Source organism: Ursus maritimus, unplaced genomic scaffold, assembly GCF_017311325.1.
Source record: "Ursus maritimus isolate PB19 unplaced genomic scaffold, ASM1731132v1 scaffold_2, whole genome shotgun sequence".
Lineage (NCBI taxonomy): Eukaryota > Metazoa > Chordata > Mammalia > Carnivora > Ursidae > Ursus > Ursus maritimus.
In genome coordinates this window covers 102,609,825-102,619,754 of record NW_024424452.1, presented here as the reverse complement: position 1 = coordinate 102,619,754, position 9,930 = coordinate 102,609,825, and the positions used below count along the sequence as shown (strand labels likewise).

Genomic DNA, 9,930 nt, shown 5'->3' with positions numbered 1-9,930 from the left:
AGGGGCAGTGACAACACTGTTAGTACCTGTGGCTTTGATCGGTGGGGGGTCTTCACACGCCACTCCCTCTTCCTGGGGCCGAGGCCCGATGCCCAGCCTCTCCAGAGAAAAGGATGCATTTGGAGTTCCCAGCCAAACCCTCTACCAGACACAGCTGGGTTGGGCTGGAGGAAGAGGAAAATCCAGTCTGAGGACAGAAGCACAGTTTGGGGTTCTGCCTCCTGAGTCAGTTCTGACGCCCTGGGGCAGTGAGGAGGGCCCTGGCACAGCCCAGATGCCGCTGTCCCAGTATTTTACAGCAATCTCAGTTCTCAACTGTGCGGTCAGGACACTGAGCTCTGGTAACAGAGGGAACATGGACTCTCACAGAACTTCCTGGAATGATCTATGTATTCCACAAAGTACTTACTGAGTGCTTACTTTGTGTCAGACCCTGTTCTAGGGGCTGAGGATACAACAGTGAGCAAAACAGGCAAATCCCTGCTCTCTTAGAGCTTACATTCTACTGGGGGAGACAGACACTGAATGAGATAATACACAAAATCTATCTTTCTAGTAATGATAAAGGCTGAAAGAGAGAAGGGAGTCAATAGCAAGCATGTCGGAAGTTTAGATGGAATGCCCAGCAAGGCCTCTGGAGAAGGTGACTTGAGCGAAGACTCTAAGTAAGGAAGGAAGTCAGGAGGATTTCTGTGGGAATAGAATTCCAGGCTGAGGAAATGGCAGGTGCAAAGGCACCGGGGCAGGGCTGTGTGGGGCGAGGCTGAGTTACAGCATGTCAGCCAGGGTGGCTGGAGTGAGGAGAGAAAGAGGGAAAGCAAGGAGATGGATTCAGAGGCAGCACTGACCGATCATAAAGAGCCCTGGAGGCCCTACCGAGGACTTGGGCTTTTACTCTCAGTGAGGTAGGAAAGCCAAAGGAGAATTTTGGCAGAGGAAGGACCTGACTTGACTAACACTTTTAAGGGATCACCTCTGGCAGCTGTGTTGAAAATAGGTGATGGGGGACAAGAGTGGAAGCAAGACCAGGACAGTGGCCATCGAAATATGCCCCTGAGAAATGATGGTGGTTTGGATTGGACTGTGAGCACTGGGAAGATAACAAGTGGTTGGATATGTTAAAGGAAGAGCCTACCGGATTTGCTGACAGGCAAAACGGGGGTTGTAAGAAAAAAATTACATGCGTATATATGCCAGGTGCTGCATGAAATCCTTTATATGCAAATCATTCGAATTTTGCAACAATCATATAAGTGAGGTTCTATTGTGTGTGTGTGTTAAGATTTATTTATTTTAGAGAGAGTGCAAACAAGGGGAGGGGCAGAGGGAGAGGGAAAGAAGCAGACTCTCAGAAAAGCAGCGAGCCCAACGTGGGGGAGGGGAGCCCCATCCCAGGACCCTGAGATCATGACCGGAGCCAAACGGAGTCGGTCGATCTCAGTTGATCTCAGTCGATCAAAATCCAGAGTCGGACGCTTAACTGGTTCTGCCACCCAGGTGCCCCATGAGGTTCTGTTGTTCTTTTTTTTTTTTTAAAGATTTTATTTATTTATTTGACAGACAGAGACAGCCAGCGAGAGAGGGAACACAAGCAGGGGGAGTGGGAGAGGAAGAAGCAGGCTCCCAGCGGAGGAGCCTGATGTGGGGCTCGATCCCAGAACGCTGGGATCACGCCCTGAGCCGAAGGCAGACGCTTAACGACTGAGCCCCCCAGGCGCCCCAGGTTCTGTTGTTCTATGCACTTTACAGATGAGGAAACTGACGGAGAGGCTAAGTAACTGGAAAAGTGTGTTGGCTAGCAAGTGGCGAGCGGGTGTTTAAACCCAGTCTTCCACTGCACGCCAGCCCTGAGCCCTTCCTTAGCAGCTCCGCTGTGACAGTCTGACGCACGGGCCCACGGGCCACTCTCCATTGCACGTCTGCTCCGCATCAGGCACTGCACTAGATGTTGAGGATGCAAAAATGAGTAAGCGACAGTTCTTAACCTTGGAGGATGCATGGTGTGCAGGGGGAGACAGATAGGAGTAGAAGTAACTAGTTATCAGAGCTAAGTGTGCAGAGTCCTAAGCCCTCGGCGGAACGGGTAACTTTGCCCGGGGGTGGGGAAGACACTCGGCGGACACGGTGTGTGGCCGGGGTTCCGCCTGAAGACCAGGGGATGAGGAAAACACCCCCGGCCGAGGGCCCCGCCCATGCCAAGGCTCAGAGGTGGAAGGGGGTCTGGTGCCCCTGGAGGATGGCACCTATGGTGCTTCGGTTTGGGAGGAGTGCGGGGAGGCCTGGGAGGCGGGAGCCGAGCTGTACTGGTTCACGGGGCCTCGGGCAGGTCTGGGAAAGAGCTTCTCCTGCGAGCGGGGAGAAATCACTGCAGGCTTCTAGGGGCAGATGGCTCTTCATGCGGCGGGTGGATGCCAGGGAGCTGAGGACGTAGCTTTCCCTGTTTTGGGATGACGCACTCCCCGTATCTGGTAAGACCATGAGAGCCAGCCCGCGTTTCCAGGAAACAAGTAGTACTTTCCCGGGCATGCGTGGCTCTCTGGGTGTCTATAAATATTCTCCTGCACAGCGCTTGGCTGGAGTCTCACACAGGGCCATGACAGCATCTTGCCACACTCCCCGAGCTGCCTCTGCCACCCGTTGTCCTCCCCCTTGGCAAGGCTCAGCCCTATAAAGCACCAAATTTCATTAAGCAGCGGGTTGGGCTGGGATCTGATCGGTCTTACCATTTCTCCCCTGGGACACCAAAGCCGGTGTCTGAACTGCGGAACGAAGGGTGTGCATTTGGCCAAAGGAGGAAATAGGGAGACTGTTTGACTCCCCAGTGGCAAGTGTGAGAAGGGGAAGTCTGTTTGAAAACCTAACCCACCTCCAGTGGCCCAGGGACCATCCTGATCAGAGGTAGTGAGTAGAGGAGGTGGCCCTGTGGCCCTCGTCCCATCCATGGGAAGCTCCGTGACCTTCAAGTTAGATTAATGAAGAGAGAGCACAGAGACAGAGACAATATATATGTGTACGTGTGTGTATCTAGACACATAAGCATGTATCTGTAGATACGGTGTACACCAGTATATGTATAAATATACACATGTATACCCACAAATGTCTATATATGGAGACAGAGACAAAGAAGGCACAGGAAACAGGAACAGGGACACATAGATAGACAGAGACAGAGAGATGGGGCAACCAAATGTCGTTTCAACCATGACAATCCTCAAAGCCGCAACCAGCGCTAAACTTACTAAAACGGGCAGAATTGATGTTGATATGCGGTGGAGCCTAGCCTGGTTCCCCTTCCACATCCCCAGCTCAGAAACGTGTACCAGCTTCTCCCTTGCTTGTCAGCTCTGGACAAAACAGCAGGCAGGGGATCAGCAAAACAGGGAAAACCCAGACTCACAGGAATTCGCAGAAAGAAGCTCCCTCCCCAAGGGCTTACTAACTCTTGCTGTTCCAGGCTGGGGGGGTGGTGAGGGCACGTTTTGACAGCTCTTTGTGAGGCTGGGCCCCATGCCAGGGGTCAGGGCCTGGGTCAGGGAGGGCACTAGGTACCCGCCTGTCCTCTGGAGCACCAGGACTTGGCAAGGCTCACCAGGCAGCTAAGTGGAGCCGGGTGTCAGCCAGGCTGCCCTCCTGAGCCACCCAGTTCATCAGGGGCCGCAGGGACCTTGGGAGACTCACTCACCTCAGGAGACAGCTGAGTCCTGGTCTCCTCGTGACTTTAAGGTGAGGGATCTGGTCTTTTCCCTCTTGGGCCCCAGTCTCCTCATCTGGAAAATGGGAAGAAAACTTTTGCTACTGTGGAACAACAGCAAAGCACCAAGCTCACAGATAACAGAGAACAGACTGGCGGGTGCCAGAGGGGAAGAGGGTGGAGGGTGAGGGAATTGGGTGAAGAGAGTCAAAAGGTACTTCCAAGTTACACAACAAACAAGGTGTGGAGGTGTAAGGTACGGCATGGGGACTACAGCTAGCGACACTGCGTTGCATATTTGAAAGCTGCTTAGAGAGTGGATTTTAAGAGCCCTCGTTATAAGAAAAACAATTTCTGGGGGCGCCTGGGGGGCTCCGTCAGTGAAGCATCTGCCTTCGGCGCAGGCCATGATCCCAGCGTCCTGGGATCGAGCCCCACATTAGGCCCCCTGTTCTGCAAGGAGTCTGCTTCTCCCCCAGCTTGTGTTTTTTCTCTCTCTCCCCTTCACTCTCTCTCAAATAAATAAAATCTTAAAACAGATAATTTCTTTGCAACTATATATGGTGACAGATGTTAACTAGACGTATTGTGCTGATCCTTTCATGGTATATACAAATATCAACATCATTATGTCGTACGCTTGACACTAATATGTTATATGTCAATTACACTTCAATAAAAAAAATTTTTTTTTTAATTTTAAAAACTCTGCTGTCTCATTTTACAGCTGATGAAGCCGAGACACAAAGAGGTTAGGTAACTGGCCCAGGGCACTGCCTTCCCCAGGATTCAGGCCAGGCAGTCTGGCTTGAGATCCTGTGCCTTTCGCCACATTTCTTTGCTGGCTCCTTGCATCACCAGCGTCCCCGAAGTCCTGCCGCGGCACAGGGAAAGCTTTTGTTCGAGCATGTGGGTCTTCAATGTCTGGATAGGATCATCCACTTCGACTCTAAGCTTGAGTTCCAGTTCCTCATTTGCACTGACTTCGGTTGGAAGGCGGTCGTGTCCGTGTTGAGGCTGGTGTGGGGCAGATCTTTCGGTTGCCCAAATGTTCGCATGCAGGGTCCCCACCACGGTATGGACTGCCCTTCCCCTGCACCTGGGAAAACAAAGACGGCAGTAAAACTCACAGCCTTAGCAAACTGAGACGGTGGAATACAATGTAGAATTTGGCAGAATTTGAATTAAATGCTCCAGATAGAAATCATTATGCGTTTAGCACTCTTCAAAAAACCCATCTGATTCTTGCGGTTTAGGGACTATTAATAAAAGTTTCTGAAATGCAAAAAAACAAGAAACAAACATCTGCTCTGCGCACCCTGCAGGACTACTGTGAGCAGGGACTACCGTGACAGCATTGGAGGGATTTTGTAAGCTCTGTCCCATGAGCTCCAGGCTGGTGCATGCTTCCCTGGCCCCAGTGGGCTCCAAACTGCAGCAGGAATGGGGAGCTAGCTTGAGTGTGCTTTCTTAGAGGCTGTGCCTGAATCGGGTGTCCCCCAAAAAGACCTGTCCAGGGACTGCCTGTCTCCCTCAGGGGTTCGTGTTGAGAATGTGGGGTAGAGTTAGCAGCTGGAGAGGAGACAAAAAGTTCTTTAGGAAGGCCTGGGTCCCTCTGCCTAACCAAGCTACCCACAGTCTCATTCCTACCCAGCCACCCCCAAATCTCCAGACTCCTCAGGGGCCCTCAGGTCTTCAAGCAAGAAGCACTCCAGGGAGTGTCAGGGAGCAGACCACTCTGCAGGGTGCCCTCCCTCTCTCATATTCCCTGGCTCCCATACCAGGAGCGCCCAGAGTGGACCCTCGGAAAGGGGGACCAGCCAGGAGGGCAGAGGCGCAAGCAGACCTGGTTCCAACGCCTGCAGGAAGCCTCCCGCATCGCCCTGTTTGTGACGTTGGTCTTTCCTGCCCATGGGCTAGCACAGCCATCCGTTGATGAGGTCTTGTCATCTTACACCCTCGCGAGGCCATAGTTACATAAACAACATCTCTGAACTTGACACTTAGAAAACCCACATCAGCATGATAACAGAACACTTAGCATTTACGGAGTCCCGACCGCAGGCTGGGCAAGGGGTCAGACCCCAGACAGCTAGAGTCCGGTCCTCCCAACAGGCCCATGGGTGGGTGCGCCCCAACGGAGGGGCCAGGAAGCTGGGGTCCCACGAAAGGAAGTCGCACAGCTAAGGTCCCAGACGGTAGTGTCATGCGGGTCCCAGACTTGGAAGCCTGTGTCCTTGGGTACTGACCTCTCCAGGGAGGCCATACAGTTGAGGGAAGTGAAGTCTTCAGATCTCCCCGAAAAACAGAGCATGTCTCCATCAAGTTGAGGGGAGAGCACCCTCAGGAGCTCCGGCCTAGCGGATTGTTCAGGGGCCTGCCTGGAGAGACCCTGGGTGGGAGGAGGCCTTGGGGAGTCGCAACAGCGTAGGAGTGGATCCGGTGGTGGTGACACCTTCTGCGGGGACAGGGAAGCCGCTCAGACACCTGTGACAGCCAGAGCCACTGTTTATTCTGTGTTGCTGTAGCCGTGGCACCCCTCTCGCTCCTCCCAGCTATTCTGGATTGTTCTGTGATTATCTCCATCGGGCAGATGAAGAAGCTCCGGCTTAAGTAACCTCCCAGGGACACATGGTCATGAACGGGTAGCGCTAAGATGCCAACCCAGGTCAGCTCCAGAGCCACCTTCCCCCGACACTTCTCGGCCTGTCGCATGTCTCTCCCTCCGCCGGTCTCACAGACAGGGAAGTCCTTCACGCTCGCTGGGCTGGCTCCCTTTGTTCTGGTCCTGCACTCGTGGGCACCACCAGGGGGGACGGGGGGACTCCCACAAATGCCCAACACCAGCCTCAGTGACAAAAACTCGCGCCCCCCCTGTGAACGGACACACTGGCCTTCTTTTTGCCCATCCCCCTCCTGTGTGTTTGGGGACGTGAGCCAGGCCTCCAGACGTTCACCAACTCCAGTACCTAAGAAATAGAGCAAGACCGAGTTCTAGACCTGTCAAGCTAAGCCAGGCGCTGCTGTCTTCACCGAGGTCGTGCCTCCGGCAGTCGGGGTGGCAGTCAGGCAGGAGCTACCTAGGGACCCAGTCAAGGCTTGGGGTGTGCAAATGGAGATCTCTGCTGCGTGTCCTGTGGTAAGTTACTTAACTTACCCAAGCTCTGTCCTCTGGTCTACCTCACAGCATAAAGGGACGTAAAGTAACTCAGGAGACTGAAGTGCTCTGTGGTCTGCCCTGAGTCACCACTGGTCCCCAGTCCCTCCAGGACAGGCATCGCTGGGGCCTTGTCCCTGTCACCTGCCTAGACAATGCTTCCTTCGGGTTTCCTTGTAGCTGGTCCTCCCAGGTACCTTCCATGTCAGGAGGCTTCTTCAGGGCTGGCCACTCTGTGGTGATTGTCCAGCACCCACCCTGTTCTGTAGGCTTCTTGTCCCTGCCCCCAACTTGGGAAGGATGGTCACACGGTGGCCCTTCAGTGAGGGCTTAAAAGGGGACACTCTGAGGGATGCATGGGTGGCTCAGTCGGTTAAGTGTCTACTTTCGGCTCAGGTCACTATCCCAGGGTCCCGGGATCGAACCCCTTGTGGGGCTCCCTGCTCAGCGGAGAGCCTGCTTCTCCTTCTCCCTCTGCCTGACGCTTTGCCTACTTGTGCTGTCTATCTCTCTGTCAAATAAATAAATAAAATATTTTAAAAAAATTAAAAATAGGGGACAGTCTGAGGAGTCCAGAAGCAAGAGGAGAGCCAGCTGCTGACTGGGCAGCGGGAAGGGCCTTAGCACTTTGTCTACTTGGCAGGCTGCGTTCACCTTCTCTGCCTCCATATGGCCTCAGGCTTTCCTCGAAACAGCCTGACTTGTCCTTGGTAGAATAGCATCCTGCAAGCTGCTCTGTCCTGCAGTTCCCCGAGGGGCGCACGGCATCTCCCCCCAAGGCAGGAGCTCCAGGACAGAGGCCCTGCTTCTGCTCCTGTCCCCATCGGACTGGTCCCCCTGGGCAGGGCCCACTCCCGGGGCTCAGCAGGCAACAGAGCCCGGGCTGGCTGATTTGACTTGAGCAATTACTTCCCTCTGGGTAAGACAGTGATCTCGCTGAGCTTTTCGTTTTGTGTTTTGTTTTGTTTTGTTTTGGCTTCCTGTCCAGGAACCTAAGAGCTATTTCGCAACCATTTGCCTCTTTCCTCTGGCCAGAGAAACAAGGGAGACTTCCTTCATCCTGGGCCCAACTGACTGGAGAGCAGGAGCGAGGGTGGGGTGTTGGGGGGAGGTGCTGCCTCCAGGGGCTTCCTCCGGAGGCCACCCAAGTGGGTCCTTCCCACTGCAGGGCCTACAGAGTGACTCCTTTCGGGGCTGAACTCAGAGGTCAGTGTTTCTGGACTCTTGTCAAGCACTGGTTGTCGGTGGGGGGGGAGGGGCTCCCTCTCCAAGCTTAGGAGACGTGCTGCCTGGCCACTGTCCGGAACCCAGGGCATGGCTGACAGGAGAAGCCCCTTCCCCCGACTCAGGACAAAGCCCAGAGGCCCACACAGGCATTTCCCCCACACTCAGCCACTCAAGCACTTCCAGCCACACACACACCCAGAGGAAGTCAGACGGTGAGAAATGGTGACTAGCTTTAAATAAACACAATCAGCTATATTAGACCTCTGGGGACGGGGTGCCTTTTCTGGACTGCCAGACACACCTTGCCCAGAGCAACACCTGTTGGAACTTGCCCAGCTCCCAGTCAGGGCCGCGCAGATCAAAACAGAGACTTAGCGCCCCCTGCTGGTGAGTCTGGGTGCCCACACCGGGTTGGGTGATCGCAAACACACCAGGAAAATCCGTCCGTCCTGGGTTCTGTGGGGATACGGACAGGAGCAAGCGAGAAGAGTTTCCATCTTCCCCTCTCCTTTTCTTCCACGGAACCAGCCGGATTTACTCCCATTCATTCTCCCAAAGGCCAGATTCACCTCTGTGGTGTGGAAGGAAAGGTGAGGCTCAGAGAGTTCAAGTGACTTTCCCCAGATAACACAGCAAGTTGGAGCTTCCTACTTCGGAAGCTGCGAGGACGCACACCGGCCCATTGTGTGCCACGCGGCCCACCGGACCCCACAGGGAGACCTCGCAGTGTCCTCTCCTCTCCATCAGCCAAGGCCTCCTCCTTACCACGTTCTCTCTGGCTGGACGGTGGTTACCGCCGCACCACCGACCCCATCGGGCTGCAGGTGACCTGTCTGGACAACAGCCCCTCTGTGGTGCTGTGTGGCACAGAAACCTTCTTTGAAGGAGAGCAAGGAGCCATTTCTGCGTTCTGGGCCCACTTGGTGAACATCTAGGCCAAAGAAATCACTGTTGTTTCAACAGAGATGCAGTCAGACAGGGGCAGTGAGACAGGCACCCACAGCTGGGGAGTAAGTGCCTAGAAGGTAGGGGGTCCTGGTGTAGGAACTGGGGTCCAGGAGAAGGAGCCTGCCATGGCCCTCCTGTGGGGGAGCTCTCAATCATGGGAAAGGCAGGCCCGGTGGAACTACCAAGAAATCACACCCTGAAGCAGGGAGTGGCACTGGATTTACACATGGAGGTGAAGTGGGGGGGCTCCCGAGGCTGACGCCAGGCGGGCGTTTCTGGTAGGGAGCCAGGCCTAGATTGTTCCTGCCATGTCCGGAGTCTCCGGATTCATCCTCTCCTCCAAGCTCAGTCCTCGGGCACTCAGGCACTCGCTTGTCCTTCCAGCAAGGGGCCCCTCTTCTGTCTTCTAGAGAACATATAGGTTGAGACAGTGTCCATGTCCTGCTTTTCTTGGGCCCAGGACATCTTGGGGTCAGTTCTCCTGAACTCCCCTGGACTGCAGGCTGAAATAAGTGCTCAGGACTGACTACAGCTCGCAAAGGAGCTTTTTCTGTTCAGAGTTGCTGGCTAGGGATCCAAGGGGCTCTCACTCCTACCAGGTCCTTGCTCTCTGCCCTTGAGGCCAGGACAATATGAGGAGCGTGTGGGGAAGCCCCAAGCTGGCCCCATGCTATTAGTCAGAGAACCTCTCCAGCCTCTGGGCATCTTGCTAGGTTGATTTGGTGGTAACTACTGGGGTCAATGACCCGCGGTCCCCAAAGCTCAGTCCCCTCACCTGGGAGAAGCTTCCTTCATAGCCCTCCCTCTTCGCCCGTTCTCCTGTGTGGCCAAAATCCCTTAGCAACAGGTTCCATTACTGGGCCATGGGTAACCCCTACTTACTGTAGCGAGGTAACGACAGGAC

The 9,930-nt window shown here is 54.5% G+C and overlaps 1 long non-coding RNA gene across 1 annotated transcript; it reads right to left on the bottom strand.

The window, feature by feature from the left end:
- Nucleotides 1-4,671: 4,671 nt before the first annotated feature.
- Nucleotides 4,672-7,565, bottom strand: LOC103657728. Its single transcript, XR_566949.2, has 3 exons — nucleotides 7,506-7,565; nucleotides 5,944-6,181; nucleotides 4,672-4,793 (listed from the first exon to the last, which is right to left on the bottom strand). It is a non-coding gene; the product is annotated as an uncharacterized LOC103657728 (long non-coding RNA).
- Between the last annotated feature and the right edge of the window lie 2,365 nt (nucleotides 7,566-9,930).